This window comes from Gorilla gorilla, chromosome 5 (assembly GCF_029281585.2).
Source record: "Gorilla gorilla gorilla isolate KB3781 chromosome 5, NHGRI_mGorGor1-v2.1_pri, whole genome shotgun sequence".
Lineage (NCBI taxonomy): Eukaryota > Metazoa > Chordata > Mammalia > Primates > Hominidae > Gorilla > Gorilla gorilla.
In genome coordinates, this window is record NC_073229.2 from 39834787 (window position 1) to 39853152 (window position 18366).

At 40.2% G+C, this 18366-nt stretch overlaps 1 long non-coding RNA gene across 1 annotated transcript; it reads right to left on the reverse strand.

The window, feature by feature from the left end:
* Window positions 1–16807: 16807 nt before the first annotated feature.
* Window positions 16808–17383, reverse strand: LOC134758716 (uncharacterized). Its single transcript, XR_010134188.1, has 2 exons — window positions 17294–17383; window positions 16808–17005 (listed from the first exon to the last, which is right to left on the reverse strand). It is a non-coding gene; the product is annotated as an uncharacterized lncRNA (long non-coding RNA).
* Window positions 17384–18366: the final 983 nt, after the last annotated feature.

Sequence of the window (18366 nt, forward strand, 5' to 3'; positions counted from 1 at the left end):
GAGTGGCAGTTCTATCTTTAGTTCTTTGAGAAATCTCCATACTGTTTTCCATAGAGGTTTTACTAGTGTATAAGAGTTCCCTTTTCTTCTCATCTTCGCCAACATCTGTTGTTTTTTGACTTTTTACTAATAGCCATTCTGACTAATGTAAGATAATATCATTGTGGTTTTAATTTGCATTTCTCTGATGATTAGTGATTTTGGGCATTTTTTTTCGTATGCGGGTTTACCATTTGTATGTCTTCTTTTAAAAAATATCTATTCATGTCCTTTGCCCACTTGTTAATGGGGTTGTTTTTGTTGTTGTTGAGTTGTTTGCATTCCTTGTAAATTCTGGATATTAGTTTTCTGTCAGATGCATAGTTTGTGAATATTTTCTCTCATTCTGCAGGTTGTCTGTTTGCTCTGTTGATTATTTCCTTTGCTGTGCAGAAACCTTTTTATTTCATTACGTCTCAGTTTTTTATTTTTGTTTTTTGTGGCTTGTGTTTTTGAGGTCTTAGTCATGAATTATTTTCTTAGAGCAATGTCCAGAAGAGTTTTCCCTAGGTTTTCTTCTGGTATTTTTACAGTTTCAAGTATTACATTTAAGTTTTTAATTCATCCTGAGTTTATTGTTGTATATGGTGAGAGATATGGGCCTATCTACATTTTTTAATGTAAGGTTTACCAATCTGTGGCTGGCTTGGCCAGGGTAAAAATATGCATTGGTCAGATTAACAAAAATATCTGGTTGAATTGACAGTTGTACATGTCATTGTAAATTAATAGATTGACATTCTGATTAGAATTTCTTTCCGTGTTGTTTGCTTAGTAGGAGAGAATTAATTGACAGGTGTGTGTCTGCTTAAAAAATACTCTTTTGTATAAAATAATAAAATGGCATATGCATATGTTTTTATATTTGTAGGAGGGATGATATGATCATGGATATAAAAGTATAACTAAATATTAGACTACAATGCCTTAATTATGATTCAAATTTATATTGATAAAAATATTTATTGGTGACCAAAATCGGAAGCAAATATCCAAAATCGGATTGAGTTTCAGATTGGGTTTTGATATGGTTAGGCTTTGTGTCCCCATCCAAATCTCATCTTGAATTGTAATCCCCATAATCCCCACGTATCAAGGGACAGACCAAGTGGAAGTAATTGAAGCATACTGATAGTGAGTGAGTTCTCACGAGATCTGATGGTTTTATAAGGGGCTCGTCCACCTTCACTTGGCACTTCTCCTTCCTGCCACCTTGTGAAGAAGATACCTGCTTCCCCTTTGCCTTCCATCATGATTGTAAATTTCCTGAGACCTCCCCAGCCATGCTGAACTGTGAGTCAATTAAACCTCTTTCCTTTATAAACTACTTAGTCTTGGGTAGCTCTTTATAGCAGTGTAAAAACGGACTAATACAGGTTTGTTTCAGTAAATGTTTTGAACACAAGTTGTTCAACCAATGACTGTTTATTGAACATCTTCATCAGGCTAGAAACTGGATGAAGAGGTGGGGCATTGGATGGGGTGAAAAACATTCTTAGCTGAGAAAAACAGCAAGTGCGATGTGTCCGAAGTGAGAGGAACGTGGCATATGGAGTCATGAAGGAAGGCAGGGATAGCCAAAGAGAAATAAGGAAACCAATGGGTATGAGAGCAGAGTGGAGCATAGGCAGGGCTTGGATCTATTACTGGTTTCTGTGACATGTGTTTTGAAGAGTATCATTTCACTGACTGGCTCTGCCCAAATATGTTTGACCATATTTACATCCCATCTCTCTCACTCTGGACTGCTGAAGAAGCTTACACTATCAACGTACTCCTTTTTTTTTTTTTTTTTTTTTTTTTTGAGACGGAGTTTTGTTCTTGTCGCCCAGGCTGGAATGCAATGGTGCGATCTCAGCTCACTGCAATCAGTGTACTTCTCTCAAGTGTACTCAACTATTCCCTCTCAAATGAATCCTTTCCATTGACTTTAAAACTTGAATACAGCTCTCCCAACTCACCTGCAAACAAACAGCTCCTCCCTGACTCCTTTAGCTCCCTGCAGGTACTGCTTTCTCTCCTACTCTTTATAGCGAGATGTGCTGAAAGCACTTCCCTGTCTTCACTTTCTTGCCTTCCATGCACCCTTCTCTAATTTAGCTTCCAGCTTCATCAAAACGACTTTTACTTGCAATGACTGACTGTTGTCCATCCCATAGTCCTCTTCTTAGTAAACTTAACAGCATTAAATAAAAACTGTCTTCTTCTGGAGCACCAACTTCCCTTGGCTTCCAGGATAGCCCAGCCTCCTCCTTCTTCAGGTCTGGTGATATACTCTCAGTCTTGTCTGCCAGGAATCAGTTACTAATACTGGCAACGTCAAAATCCCTCTTGTTTTTTACTCCCTACTGTCTCCAAAGTTGGTTTCAACGCCCTTCCTTGGCTTGCTATGAGAATGACATAGGCTAGTTATAGGATCTGCTCATTTAATAATTGTGAGGATAAAATGAGTTCATATATGGAAAGTACTTAAAGTAATGCCAGGCAAATGATAGTTGCCCCTTGAGTCGATAGCTGTAGTTACAATTTGTGGATGAAACCTGAATGACATCAGTCCATACCTAGGTATTCAGTGGCCTATAACTATCTCCATATTCAACTCTAAAGGCACATCAAACTCAGTGTATCCAAGACCAAATGTATGTCATTCTTGTGCTTCATCCTGAGAAAAATAAACCTGGTCTCTCCTAGTGTGTCCTGCTTCAATGAGTGGTCCAACCATTCTGTCATTTGCACAAGCCAGCAAAGTGATTTGGCCCACTAAATTTCTATGAAAAGCTTCCATTTCTCAACATTCCCTCTGCCAGCACAATAGCCAGAGATACCATCATCTCTCTTCTGAGTTCTATAAAAAGAGATTGCCTTGTTTTCATTCTGTCGACTCATCACCCCCTATAAGTTCTCCCCCCAACCCCCATTGCCAGAATGATTATTTCAGAAGACCACCCTGAGACCCCCTTTGCTTCCAGCCTTTCCATGGCTTCCCGTGACTCTCAGGATAATGAGCAAAATCCTTCACATGGTTTGCCAAGCCCAGCCTCTGAGGACTGTCCCACCCATCTCCCATCCCACCTCCTGCTGTTCTCTCCACTCCAGCTGTGCATGTCACTTTCAGCTGCTCACACACACTTTACTCTCCCTGACCAGAGGATTTGTACATGCAATTCATCATGCTGGAAAGCTCTCTCCACCTTTATAAGCAATGTCTTATGCATCCATTATCACAGCTCAAACCTCTCTTTTTCGGGGAAGACTTTCTTGACCTCCTAGTACTTCAGGTTACTATGTTATAAACTCCCACAAACTATATTATTCTTCTTTAGAGTATGTACCTCATTTTTTAATTGTAGTATTGTGTTGGGGATCCCCAAGATAATTCTCAGGCTCAGTGATTTGCTGGAAAGACTCACAGGACTCAATAAAGCTGTTATACTCATGGTTAAAGTTTATTACATTGAAAAGATACAGAAAAAACTCAGCGAAGTGAAAAGGTGGATAGCGTGGAGCAGAGGAGAAATTAAGCACCAGCTTCCAGTTGTCCTCTCCCAGTGGCATTACATGGAGTACACTTAATTTTCTCAGCAACAACGTGTGACAACATATGTAAAGTGTTGCCAACCAGCAAAACTCACTTGAGGCATGTGTCCAGGGTTTTTATTGGAGGTCAGTCATGTAGGCATGCAGCACCTTAGCTACCAGTCTTCAGGCCTCAGATCAAATTGGTACAGCATGATCCAAAGCCTCAGGCATACAAAAACAGGTGTTTGCCATAAACACACTGTTGGCATAAACTCCTATCTCAGCCAAGGGCTCAGAAGTAATCTTCCCAGGAGCCAGGCCAAGACCAGTCTTGAGACTCTGGGAATACGCAAGGTTTGAGCAGCCCAGGCCTGTTGACTTAACCCTTTCCTGCACAAGTGTCAATAGTGCCATTCTTTGATTAATGTCTTTCTTCCTGCAGACTACATGAAAGCAAAATTTGTAACTGTGTAGGTAATATACCTAGTCTTTAGCACAGCTGCTGATAATTGGAGGTACTCTGTAAATTTTTGTTGAATAAATGAATGAATAAAATCTTCTGATTGTCTTTATCTCCTTCTAGTCTATACTGTGTTCTATACCTTTCTGCCCTATAGCTTTCAGACACTTCTTTATAATGGAGTCTTGTCATGCATTTTATACGTAAAGTTACTTTTGTGTTAATGAGTAATATGTAGTAAGTACTTAAAATATTTATTTTATTACTCTAATTCCCAATTATATCCCTATACCTCCAGGCATTATTCTGTCTACATATTAAACTTTAAACTGGCAAATGTTTTTCACAATTATACTTGAAATATATGTATAATTGTGAAAAACATTTATATATCAGATTATAGGATATCACATAATCTGATTATATATCACATATATCAGATTATGTGATATCCTATAATCTGATATGTTTTTCACGATTATATATATAATATCAGTGTATCAGATTATGTGATGCCTACTTATAAGCACCAAAGTTATTTCTAAGAGAATGAGGTATTGATCCAACATCTGCCTTAAGAATTCTAGTAAACAAATTATGCTTAACTTTGAAGCTACTGACTATATATATTGAATTTTATCCTGGATATATTAGAAATATAGGAAGAAAGTTTCCTGGAATGGGGAGGTATATCCCCATTTTCTCTGTGAGATGGAAGAGCAAATATGTCCTGATGATGCGTAGTTTCTTAACCTTCAAAGTCCACATGACGTCACAGTGCTTTGCTCCATCCAGAATCTCTGTTTAGCCAAGGTCAAGAGGTGTCAGGCCCATTTTAGCAACGAATTTGAATGCATCTCCATTAAAAATTTCTTTATTGTGTTAGTATTGGATTATAACCCAAAGTATAAAAGAGATACCCATGAGTCCATACTGATATAAAAAAAGATCAAATAAATAAATAACTGGGAGAGTGAGATAATTTTCCTATGCAGAAGAATGCCAAACAATTTATGTAGATTTTCTGCTTACAAATGGGTGGAACATAACTTCCCACTCCTTAAATTTGGGATGCATATAGTGACTTTCTTCCAAAGAGTACAGTACAGAAAAGTGGGTGATGAGAAGAGTAACTTTACAGTGAAGAAACATGACAAACACTACCACAGCCAGGCAATCAAAGTTCACATCAATAGTATAAGGCATGCTGGTGGTATGTACCTTTAATATAATTTGGTGAGAATGGTACTTCACCTCTGTGGTCTTCCTCCCCAAAACCCATAACCCCAGTCAAACCCTAAGAAAAACATCAGCCAAACTCAAATTTAGGGCATTCTACAAAAATAACTGACTAGTACTCCCTCAAACTGTCAGGGTCACCAAAAACAAGGAAAGTCTAAGAAACTCACAGCCAAGAGGTACCTAAAATGACAAATAAATTCAATATGGTGGCCCGGATGGGATCCTGGAACAAAGAAAAAGACTGTTAGCTAAAAACTAAGGAAATCCAAATAAATGTATGGGCTTTAGTTAATAATACTGTATTGAATATTCATTAGTTGTGACAAATATGAGAGGTTAGTAATAGGAAAAAAATGGGAACTCTGTGTATCTTTGAAATTTTTCTGTATATCTGAACTATTCTAAAATTTTAGTACCACTAAAGGTTTTTATTACATAATAGTGTTTTAATTTAATCTCCATGCTATTTAATGGAATTTACCAGTTGTATTTGTGTTTGATTAGACATCTCAAGTTGATTGGAATTACTCATATTTCTTAATGCCATTGTTGCAGCTGTAATAAGGTTGATTTTTCTACAATAGACACAGAAATCATTACATCACCATTCAATTTTTGAAAAATAATCCGATCACCTGTGATTATAAACTTGAGATTCTTTAAGAAAGTAGAAAGGTTGTAAGATATTATGAGTCATAGGATATTTTCAGTTTTGAAGTAATAAGACAAAAATCATTAACTAAACAAATTGGCATAAAAAAAAACAGTATTTTTGAGAGGACCAGTCCAGACAATGTGTCTGTAAGATAGACTTTACAAACTTAGTTTGATTAATTTTTGTTTTTCCGAGGATATGATTCTTTTCTGTAATTACTGTTCTGTTTTTTTCTGACAGGCTATCAAATATTGGCTGCCTTAAGCTCTCTGTGAATTGAGTTATTCTCAATAATACTCTGTATTATGAAGGCATTATTTGAGTGGCTGTCCACTGTGATCTGGTTATTTGGAGCTTTACATAAAACAGGTGGTTCTTCCATCTCATTGACATTTCTTATTATCCAGAATTCACCATCCTTTTTCTATGGCTCGTCATATGCAGGCCATCACAGACAGGGCCCTATCCTATGGTTTGCCCGAGTTTATTTGGTTTTTCATTTACATTGTGGTCTTTTCTCTTAAGATACTCCAAGTTTGCTTGTTTTTGGACTTTATCAAGGCTCTTGCTATATGGTTATGTGTTTATTTACACTGGGAATAATTCCCAAAAGGCTTTGCAATAGCTAATTGTATTTGTTTGGCTCTGTGAGATGACCCAGGCACCTCCGATTCCAATCAGAGGGGCCACTTACTTTGAGTGGACATGAGGCTGATGCCCAGAACCAAAGAGGAAGCAGCCTCTGATCCATGATCCTATAGTCACAGTGCTGCTCAATCGTGCCGTTTCTGCTGACCCAAATGCCTGGAGTTGACCCCTGTTTGTCTCTCCAAACCTCTTTACTGGTTTTCCTTGACTTAGATGATGCTTTGAACTTGATCTGTTGTACTATGACTGTAATTCCAAGAGCACAGGCTTTCCCGTCATGTAGAGCAATATCCAAATCCTGCCTCAATCGTTCGTTACCTTTTGATCTTGAGGATGTTACTTCATCTCTGTGGGTTTCAGTTTCTTCATCTGTCAAAGGAGAATAACAGCACACTGGCAGAGTTGTTATAACAATTAGATAAAATGTTTCTAAAACTCCTTTAGAAAGCCTGGTTCTGTATCATGGACACTAACTATGAGGCCTGAGCAGATTCAAGAGAGGGATCTGCCTTTGATATGGTTTTGGGTGTTAGGGGTCAGGTGGGAGAAGAGAAAAAGAAGGAAGAGATACAAGGCAGAGTAATGGACTCTGGGGCAAGAATTGTGCAGCCTCACTACCTGAATATGCAGCCTGGCTCTCCCATGTGTTAGCTGTGTGGCCTTCGTGGTTATTGAACTTCTCTGTTGCTGCACTTTTCTCATCTATAAAATGGAGATTGAAATAGTGCCTAACTCAGTAAATGCGAAGTGCTCAGAGCAGTACCTAACATGTAGTACTAATTGTCCAGTATTAGTAGATTTACTCTTTTCCCAGGGTTTTACACTTTACATTTAACTACACCTGATAATCTGCTTACTGATCAATACGTCTTTTTGTAGCCTCAGTAACCTAAAAGTATTAAGATCATTTTGGCCTTTCTAGTATACTCATATAAACAAAAGTTTCTCGTTTCAAAGAAGTCATATGAAGAGGTGCTACATTTATGTCGCTATATCAACATATTTGAATAATTATTTTTAAATTTTCCTTAGATTCTGAAAAAAGATATTCTTTTCAGTATCCTCAGTAATAACAAATCTTTGTCTTTGAATATAGAGTATCAAAAATTAAGCCAACTCTATTAAGATAAGTTATCTATGCAGATACTATCTTCTATATGTATAATTTTGCATACTTGTACAGTTATATATACTTTATAACTTTATAATCTCTATAAAACATACACATATCTATTTATATATAAACTGTGAGTGAGTGAGTGTGTGTGTGTTTGTGTGTTTTGGGAAAGGGAGTATCAGGAACCAGTGTTTAATGTAAGCTGAACTATTTTCATGAACATAAATTCAATCATTGAGTCACAGCTCATATGAAAAAAATCACATGTGATTTATTGCATGTTTCAGAGCTTTTAAAATAAAGCCTAATTAGATTTTTGACCTTATGGGATGAATTCTACATAAAGCATGCATTGAGTCGAATGGAGTAAAAAATGAACATCTTTTCTTTCCAGTTCTGCCATCCTTTTCCTCCCTTCCATATACCTACATCCTGTAGACACCATAATACTATAGCACTGATCTTGGAGGAACCTGCAGAAAAGGCCATCAAATGCAGTGGGGGCGGGGGGGGTGCTGTACTTCAATAAGACACTCAATCTAACCTTGGGCATAAGCCTGCCTCCTCTTTGCCTGAGAAAGCTTTACTGCTTTAGCAGCCAGTGATATATCTGTATGCATTTGGCATCCTGAACGTGGCCACTTTAATTATTTTAAGGTTTCCTCTAAAAGTCTGCCTTGCTACTTGAATGGAGATGTGGTCATTTGTGCTAATTGCATTTTAGAATCTCTATTTTATTGGTTACAATAAGCTAATGTTTACAACTTTTGTTCATATCAAATGCCATTGGGCACTTAATTATGTAACAATTTGCTACCTAGGTATATTTTGCAAACATCAAAAGGTACCAGTCCATCTCCACATCACTATGTCTGTACTATGTGTGCATCATATAGCTGTGGCTTTTTTTTTCAGGCTCATTGAAGTGCTGCATTCCCACTGCTACTGAAGCCCAGGGTCTTGGCTTGAGAGCCCTCTGCCTGATGCCCAGAAAGGGATTTGAGACTGAGACAATATTGTTGCACTAGGGTCTTTGCCACGAAGCTTTTAAGAATGAGAGAAACTAAGATACAATATGACTTGTGGATCTCCAGGATCATAAACTGCTTGGATAGCTTACTTGTTGAAAGCAGGGGATCTTCAAAAGCCAAAAAACATGCCTCCTTTCTGACATATGGGCAGAGAGCCTAGACACTCAGAGACCTCTTCTGTTTTACAGAAGATGGTGCTGAGGTCAGGATGGTGAAGGAACGTGCACAGAGAAAGGCTGGGCCAAAACTGGGCCCAGAGTTTGAGAAAATGAAGCCCACTGTTCCAATTTTTATTTTGTTTCTTTTGATCTAAGAGAAAAACGCATAGTCTAGTAATATACTTAGTAAAAAGACCAACTATTGTACTCTGTGAAGTTAATGTTATGAGGGTTGGATGTGTCTTAGAATCTGATCATGGAGTTAATTTTACTGTATTGCAAGATTTTAAGATGAGCTGGTGTTCTCTTGTTATGCCCATACGCCATCATTCCCTCCCCCCTCACCCAGAATGTGAATAGTATTCCCATTGTGGGAACTGCTGATTGACATCAAGGCACTCTGTTGTCATGGCTCTAGTTAAAAAATGTGAAAGAAACTAGATCTTTTCAACCTAAAGGTTCTCTCTGTATAGTTAATTAAAGACATTTTAAGAAGACATTTGGATTATAGGAAAGTGATGATACCACGTTATGACATTTATTCCTTACCCCAAGAATCTCAGTAATTGGTTCACCTATTCAAAACTGTTATTTTATCAGAGGGTAAAGATTCCAGGACCCCCAGTCAGACTTATCTAATTTCCCTAATTGGCATATTAAAAAAAAAAACCTCTGGACATAAGAACTTTCTGATTTGTGAATATGCCATTCACTCACTTAAGACACAATTTAATGTAAAACTTATCTAATGTTAATGAAAGTCTATAGAAAGTTTTAGCCGGGGCTTAACCACTGGCTAATATACAATTTATTCCATTGTATTAAAGAATAGATTTACAAATTTCATTAGAATTCCACAGAAATATAAACTATTAGAATGCGGTACAGCGCAGGGTGTGTATTGAGATTCTCACTTTACAATGAAGGAAACTATAGCTTGGAAAAAGATAAAATGACCTTTCTATAATTATATAACAGATAAACATATAGTCCATAGCAATACAGATACCAGATCCCACAGCTTTTGACTTCTAGTCCAGTATTTTTCCTACTAGGCCAGGGTATTTTATGTAATCAGAGTTATTTTATTCTATGCAGTGCTGTTGTGATAGATGAAAAACAGAAGGTGTACTCAATGCCTTCTAAGAACTTCTGCTCTCATAAGTCTCGTATCTTACCATGGATAGATATGTGTATTTACAAGTTTATCTATGACTCCTTCAAGAATAACTTACTACTACTTCTTTCCTTTAAAACAAATTTTTTTTTTTTTTTTGAGACAGGGTCTCACTGTGTCACCTAGGCTGGAGTGCAGTGGTGCAGTCATGGCTCACTGCAACCTCCGCCTCCCAGGCTCAAGTGATCCTCCCATACTCAGGTGATCCTCCCACCTCAGCCTCCTGAATAGCTGGGACCACAGGCACACACCACCATGCCTGGCTAATTTTTGTGTTTTTTTTTTTGTAGAGACGGGGTTTCACCATGTTGCTAAGGCTAGTGTCAAACTCCTGAGCTCAAGTTATCTGCCCCCGGCCTCCCAAAGTGCTGGGCTTACAGACATGAGCCACTATGCCTGGCTTAAAAATGTTTAAAATATACCTAAAATCTGATCATATGTAGTAACCAAAACCAATAACAAAACAAAACCAGTCAAATTAATGCACAAAAACATTGTCTGAAGATGGTAGAAATGTGATTTAGGTGAAACTGTATGAATAAAGGCACAGGTGAGCCCAGTAAGAGTCACCAACATGAGGTACCCACTAGGAAAGCAAGTGCAGGTTAGTCTGCACTAAATGAAATATGATCAGTTTGAATGATGGAAGTAATAGGACTATTTTGCTTTGTGTAGCCACATCATGGGACCTTGTGTTATGTTTTGTGTGACACATCATTCAAAGCACTACCGATCAACTGGAATGTATTCCTAGGCTCGGAAATTGAATGTTGAATAGACTTGAAGTCACAGAGTAACGTCTAAAGAAGTTGCAGATATTTTGTATGGAGAAGGAAAATCTGGATGGGGGATGATAGATGCCCTCCAGTAACTGAGGAACCATCATGGGGAAGTCACACTAGATTGAGCTCCCAAATCAAGGGCTAATAAACAGAAGCTCCAGTGAGGCTCCTACTGTCATAGAATAGGACCTTTTGGCTCAGAGGTTTTTCTTTCCTTCTCTTTTTTTTTTTTTTTTGTGAGACAGAGTCCCACTCTGTCACCCAGGCTGGAGTGCAGTAGCGTGATCTTGGCTCACTGCAACCTCCGCCTCCTGGGTTCAAGTGATTCTCATGCCTCAGCCTCTTGAGTAGCTGGAATTACAGGCGCACGCCAGCACGCCTGGCTAATTTTTGTATTTTTAGTAGCGACAGGGTTTTACCATGTTGGCCAGGCTGGTCTCAAACTCCTGACCTCAGGTGATCTGCTCGTCTTGGCCTCCCAAAGTGCTGGGATTTCAGGCATGAGCCACCGTGCCCGGCCTTAGCTCAGGGTTTTAAATACTGAGGCCGTTGCATTCAAAAGATGGAATGGCTTGTCTCTCTCCCAGGGCACTGCGTTTATAGTCACCAGAGGTGTTCCCCTTGAGCCTGGATGATTACATGGAGGAGGTTTTAAAGGGCAGCATTCACAATTTAGATTTGCGGTTGGACCAGATGACCTTTAAGGTGCTTTCCAGCACCTGGGGTTTTATGATTCTATTTCTATTATGCATCTGCGCTGGGTATGTGTCACATTGTTTGAAGCAAACACTGAGAATGAACAGGAGCACAGTGTGGAATGTTGATGGCGCTCACATCTATTTTGTGTTTCAATTTCTGGAAGCAGTCTTTGTCTTTGAGGCAGTTTGGTCCCTGACCTTCTGTAACATTTGGAGCCCAGCCACACTGTCTTTGTTTACTGTAAAGAGCATGGAAAAACCGACTTCCTGACAGTGCTCTGCAAAGTCTAAGGTCAAACCACTCACAGGTGAACAAACACAGTTCTTCCACCTTAAACTTGCCATTTGGTCCCTGTAAAATGGACGAGGGTAATAACGCTGGATAGCAGAGAGAGGGGAAATCAGTCCTCTGCCAGCAGCCAGCAATTAGTCACTTTGTCAGTCTGCTTTGAGAAGAGCTCATCTTAATTCAGCATCCATTTTGAAGAGGTTAGAAACCATGACATGCAGTTTTAAGTCCTCTAGCAACTCTGCTAAATAAACCTATAGACCCTGCCTTTCTTGACACTATCAGCACATCATTAATATTTCCCAGGATTGCACAGATAAAGCGTAGCATTCTTATTCACTTAAAGGATTGAAGAGTCACATTCATTGAATATTCACATCATGCAAGCCATTTCTGCTATGGTAAGATCTCTAAGGTGGGTTGGCTCCCTGTCAAGAGAGCATACCCTTCTTTTTTTTTTTTTTGAGACAGTGTCTTGCTCTGTTGCCCAGGCTGGATGGCAGTGGCATGATCATGGCTCACGGCAACCTCTACCTCCTAGGCTCAAGTGGTTCTCCCACCTCAGCCTCCTGAGTAGCTAGGACTACAGGTGCACACCAAAACACCCAGCTAATTTTTGTACTTTCTTTGGTAGAGATGGGGTTTTGCCATGTTGCCCAGGCTGGTCTCGAACTCCTGGGCTCAAGCAATCCACCCACCTTGGCCTTCCACAGTGCTGGGATTATAGGAGTGAGCCACTGCACCTACCCTGCCTCCCCTGCTATTGTTTGCTATCATCAAATGCAATAGCTTCCCTCTGTAAAAGGAAGGGAAGTGTCTTCCTGGGTAAGTGTATTGTAAGCTCTTTAAGGGCCCTAGACAATGCCTACCACACTGTCTTAGATTAGCAGGTCCACATAATGCATTTGTGTGAACATCATTGAATCAAACAATGACCTTGCTCACACATTTACCCCATTTACTCAAAATCACTTATTTGTGAGATCCAAGTTTTCTTCTTACTATTTAAAGATTATTAGAGTTGATCTAAAGTGATATAAATGAAAATATTACCAACATAAATTCATATTTTTCTTTTCTCTTGGAATAAATTCAGCTTTGGCTGTGTTTTTTTTTCTCTTGTTCTTTTTTTTTTTTTTTTTGGTCTCTGGTGTAAGCAGGCTCTTGAAATGCCCTAGTTATCTAACACTGCTCTTGAACTCCACTTACAGATGATATACTAGCCTTTTACTAAAATATATCTGGGTGTTAAAAGCTCAATTCTTTACTGCTGATGAGAAAGATTATTAACACTTTTTTTTTCCCAGCTATAATATGAGGCAGTAACACCCCTTTTTACTTCCAGAGCCAGAGGCAGTATGTCACATTAACCTTCATTAACTGCCCAAGAAATGAGGTACGTTCGTTAATTTAGTATTCTGGTTAGCTAAAATTGTGTGAGAAGGCTGATAAACGTCTGTGGTTTCTCCCTGTGCTATTAAAAATAAATAAATAAAAGAATGTTAAAGTATGTTAGCCTGCTTATCTTATCATCTTGATAAGTTCAACATTCTGATTAGGGGGCAGATCTGGACAGGATGAGTCTACAGCTGGTGGGCAAGGATGGGGGTCGCTGGGGCAGGGTGGAGGAAACGCAGCCTGACCGAGATCAGCCTGAGGAAGAGCATCTGAGGCGTGTGGTGGGGGAAATCAGGTAGCATCTGAAAAGCAAGCCAAAGGTGGAAAGAGAAAACAAATTCTGTTTATATATAAGTAATGGCATGATGGAAGCCAACCCAGCTAAGCCACTCAGATACCCTGTGAATTACTAAATTCACTGTAGAGATTTTTGTTATATGTGGCATCATCACTTCTGATGTTCCCATTTCTACCTTCATCACCTTCATTTATTCATTACTTTAAAAAGGCATATCAAGCATTTTGCTAGCTACTGGGGAAAAAAAGATGAACGACACAACTCCTAAGCTCAGGAACCTGCGTTCTTTCTTCAGCTGAGCTTTAAAAAATGTAGAGTCAGCTTTACCATCACCTCTTCTCTGTTTTCCAAGAATACCACAATAATGTCATTTCTTCATAACACCTCCAGAATCCATCTCAATTTTCCTTTCACCGCTACCAAGATTTGGGCACCATTCTCTTTTAGCCAGGCAATTGCAGAAGCCTCTTGATTAGTCTCCTTATACCCAATCCCTTCCTCCCCCATCAATCTTAGATTTGGCTACTGGACTTATTATCCTACAATTTGGTTGTTGGTCCCAATGTTTATGAAGAGGGTAATAGCTTTATATTGTGGCTCTCCTCAACCTAGTCCCACTTCTACAGAACTAACACCCTACTTGATTCCTTCATCCACCTTCAGACATATGCATGTATTTTCACCTACCTGGTCTCCCTCCCACAATTTTTTTCATTTCCAAAGCAGGACAGCATGGTGGTTAAGACCATGCACTCAGGGGCCAGATATGCTTTACTACTTACTTGCTGTGTAGTTTGGGCAACTTATTTAACCTCCCTTTTGTGCTTCTGTCTGTATATCACTGTATATCACTGAAAATATTTTCTCATAAAATTAAGTAGGTTAATGTATCTAAAATGCTTAGAATAGATGCTGGCACATAGTAAATGCTAATTTTTAGCGACTGCCATTGCTATTGTTGTTAATACCTAAATCCCGCCGTACTCCCTGGCCCGATATTTTATAGCTCACTGCAAGTCCCAGAGAACTCGGGGAACCTCCCCAGACATTTAGGTGGAAGTGTTTGTTCCCTTTTCAGCGCTTCTGTGGCACCACTTATCTGACCCACATTTAGCAAGTGGATTGAGACTTACTAATTATTTTCATGGGAAATAAAACCTGAAGAAATGACTAGCAATAAAAGATAATAAATGGTTAGTAATGATAGAAAAAAGTAGCACAGGCTCTATAGAGTATGTTCTCTGAGGGCAGGGACAATGCTTCGTGTGTCTTTGTTTCTTATACAATGCTTTATGCATTGTTATTAACAAAATTGAGCCCCCATTTTTTTTTTCTGATTCAATGGAGGATGTGATCAGAAGATCATTAATAGACCAATCTGTTTAAATAGACAATGAATAATCAGATAATAGATCGTCTTGACTGGTAGTGTATGAACGTGAAGAAACAAGGAGCCACCTTGGTTTTGGACAAAGGGTTGTCTAGCCCATCTGGACAGTAGTTCTGGACATCATGAATGTAGTGGTTTGGTAGGATTAGTTTGGTGGCAGGCTGCCAAATGGAATGAAACAAAAAGAGGGTGACCAGACTGGAGATCATTGGGTGGGAGGGTATGAGGACCTGAGCTTGGACTCTAGGAATGAATGGAGAAGAAATCTTAAATCCAAGGGCAGATGGTAAAGAAACAATATATAGGATTTGGGAGATCATAGAGGATGTTGAAAAGGCAAGGGTAAAAAGTGACTGCTGGATCTCTTCCTTGGTTAACTTTGGAGAATTCAAATTGGGAAAAGGTTGTCTTGAAGGACAAAAGATGTGTGCAGTTACTGGACCTTGAGCTCCAAGATGGCAGAGACCATGCATCTCTTGCTCATCATTGGAACCCCAGGGTCTGGGACCATCCTTGACACACTTATACAGTGAGAGACTGAAAGGGCATCTCAGATGAATTAAAGGCCACTTACCTTGATATCTACACAGTCCAAAAAGACATGTTGTAGACAATTATCTCCCACCTGTTTAATGATTCTCCGGTTCTAGTTAGCCGGCATAATCAATTTTGCTAAAAAGGTATACCTCTCACATCTTGGGAAGGACATCCCAAATAGGCAACTTACTTAATTCCAGGATGAGTGACAGAATCTACAGACCCTGAGGCCATCTCACTTGTACTTGCCTTAATGTAACTAGTAAAGCATACCTGGCAGTGCAGCACCTCCACAGAAAGGTGCTCCAGAAAGCAATTGTTTGCTCTCACCCTGCTAAGAAGTAGCAATATCCATGTGGCTTAAGGGCTGTAGCTGCAGCCATGAGCAGTGTTAGAAAAATATCACCACCATTTGCCAGCATGAGATGCCAAACTGCAAATAAGAGACATGTCGATTCAATGAAGCAGAAACATTTCACTTGTTTTTAAGATTACTTGCGAGAACTTTATTGCTGTGTGTTTGTCTGCCTTTAAATAAGAAATTGCATTTTTAAAAAACCATCTCTTCTCTTCTCCCTACAAAGGGACGAGGCTTTCCTACTCGGGTGAATATTGCCTGTGCTGCTTACCGAAGAAAGGGAGCAGTCTTGGCAAGCATCTTATTAGTCTAAAAATAAATTATTCAGAATGCAGGTTCAGATACAGATTGCAGGGAGAGATAATAGAATTGGTTTTCCAAGCCTGATCATGCTATGAAGACGTGGTGTGTGCTTTTCAGGAATCCACTTAAGTGGAATCAGCTTTGACTAATACATACTAGAAATAATATTGCTGCCATCCAGCTAGTGTCTGTGGTACAGCATCCTCAGAATGTCTTCAAGTATCCACGGCCTCTTTAGTCTCTGTAAATGCGCATATGTAAAAGTGTATATGTATTCCCAAGCAAGCTTCAGAGGCATGCTTCTCATTGTTCTTTTAAGGAAATGTCTTCCTGGCCGCCTGAGAGGGGCATGTCTCACTTGAGGTTTGTCTCCCTCCTGCTCCCCCTGCCTGGGTGAAATAGTTGACCACATCAGCAGCCGACTGCAGTTTGTCATGTGGTTTCTCATGTGATGCTGGGTCTGCAGCACTTGGGAGCAAGAGTCTTTGTGACTGGCAGTCATGGACAGACAGTGGTGTTCAGGGACAGAACAGATTTTGGAGGGGGTGGGGAGGCCAATAAACCAAGAAACGTCAGAAATAAAAGTCGCATGAAGTACTCTGATCTCTGTATTCCCCCCTTTTTTTTTTTGAAATTTGATTTTAACTCTTGCTTTTTTTTATGGTTTGTGTCTGTTTTTTCCACCCCCGCTGGCGCCGAGCTGCGCTGTTTTGTGTTTCTTTTTTTTTTTTTTTTTCTATTTTTTTTTTTTTTTTTAATTCTGAAGCCAGACCGTCTTTCCTCACAGCTCCAGGGCTGCATCTCCGTGGGCACGCCAAGCTTCCCCTGGTTACCTGAGCTGCTCCTGCCGTCTCCCGCCTGGGCTTCGCCGTGGTGCACCCGATCCCGGAATCGTGCGTCTGCGCCCTGCGAAAGAAGGACCTGCTGGCGGAGCTCCGGCCGGGGTCTCCTGCCTCGCAGCTGGGCGAGGGGACTTGGAGGACAGGGTGAAGCTGCAGAAGACCTGGGGTGGGATGGCTAGAGAGGACGCCAAGGACTGGGGAAGGGGAAGTTAGGAATACCTTACATCCAGTGCCCACCCGTGCTCCGCAGGGCAAGGGCAGCCGTCGCCTCGGCCGCGTGCACCCAGCTCAGGCTGTTCCCAGGGATTTAGTCTGGGGGGACAACCCATGGCGAGATGTGGTGGCATTTTACCTCAGAGTGGAGCTGAAGATGGATAAACAAGGTATCTGATGTATCTGCCTGAGAAGGCAGAGCTGGAAAAAGGTGGAGCGAGGGAGCGCGTGAAAAGGAAGAGATGCCGAATGCCGGGTGATTGTCTGCCGCTTGCTGTGCATTCTCATTCTAGGGAGGATGGCATAATTTATAACCCAGCACATGGATAGAGGAACTGTAAATTGTAGTCTGGATGTCCCCGGCGCTGTCGACGAAGGAACTGATGGGCTAGGTGACTGTACCAGTGTCCCCAGAGAAAATCGCAGCCTCGCAGCATGGATTTAAATGCATGTGCATGCATGTAGAGACATGAAAAAAGGTTTCTGACCATTTTACACAGGAAGTCTGTCACTTTGCTGGATCGGGCTTGATTGCAGCTTGTGTTTTCAGCTCCAATTCAACACCCATTTCCTGACTAGTGAGACAGCATGGCCAAAGCAGCTGCATGCAGAATTTTCTTTTTACTGTGAAAGCAAGCCCCCTCTGTTTTAACTCCTTCCAGTTCTGAATGCTCTGTGCTTTGCTAGGACCGATTGTGGGGTTTTGTTTTCTTCTTCTACAAATCCCTGTAAACACAGCTGTATTCAGTAATGGCAAAAGATTCTATCCTGTAAATAGAAATCTGATCAATTTAATCAAAATAAATGTATCCCAGATGACTTTGAGACCAGCTGGCTACCACAGGCTTCAGATGCTAAATGTTCAGTGGAGATGAATACAGTGTTATATTTACATGTTTCAGAATGCCGGGATCAGCCTATAATTTGCAAAAAGAAATTATTTTCTAAAGACGAGAGGTGGTCCTACCAGCTCACAGCTGAGATGGTTAGGTACAGGTGTAAATGCTGTTCATGTGATTTGGAGATTTGCAGTGTTGCATTTCAAAAGGCATGTGCCATGAGGCAGAGTATGGCTGTTGTCAGTATGGAGAATGCTTGCTTCTAACTTGCTGTTATGGAGAGCCGAATGCCCTCCGAATAGCTTCTAGTGAGGTTGAGGGCAGGCACTTGAGGCTTGTTGTAGATTCAGATGTGAGAGCTGGGGTTCTCCAA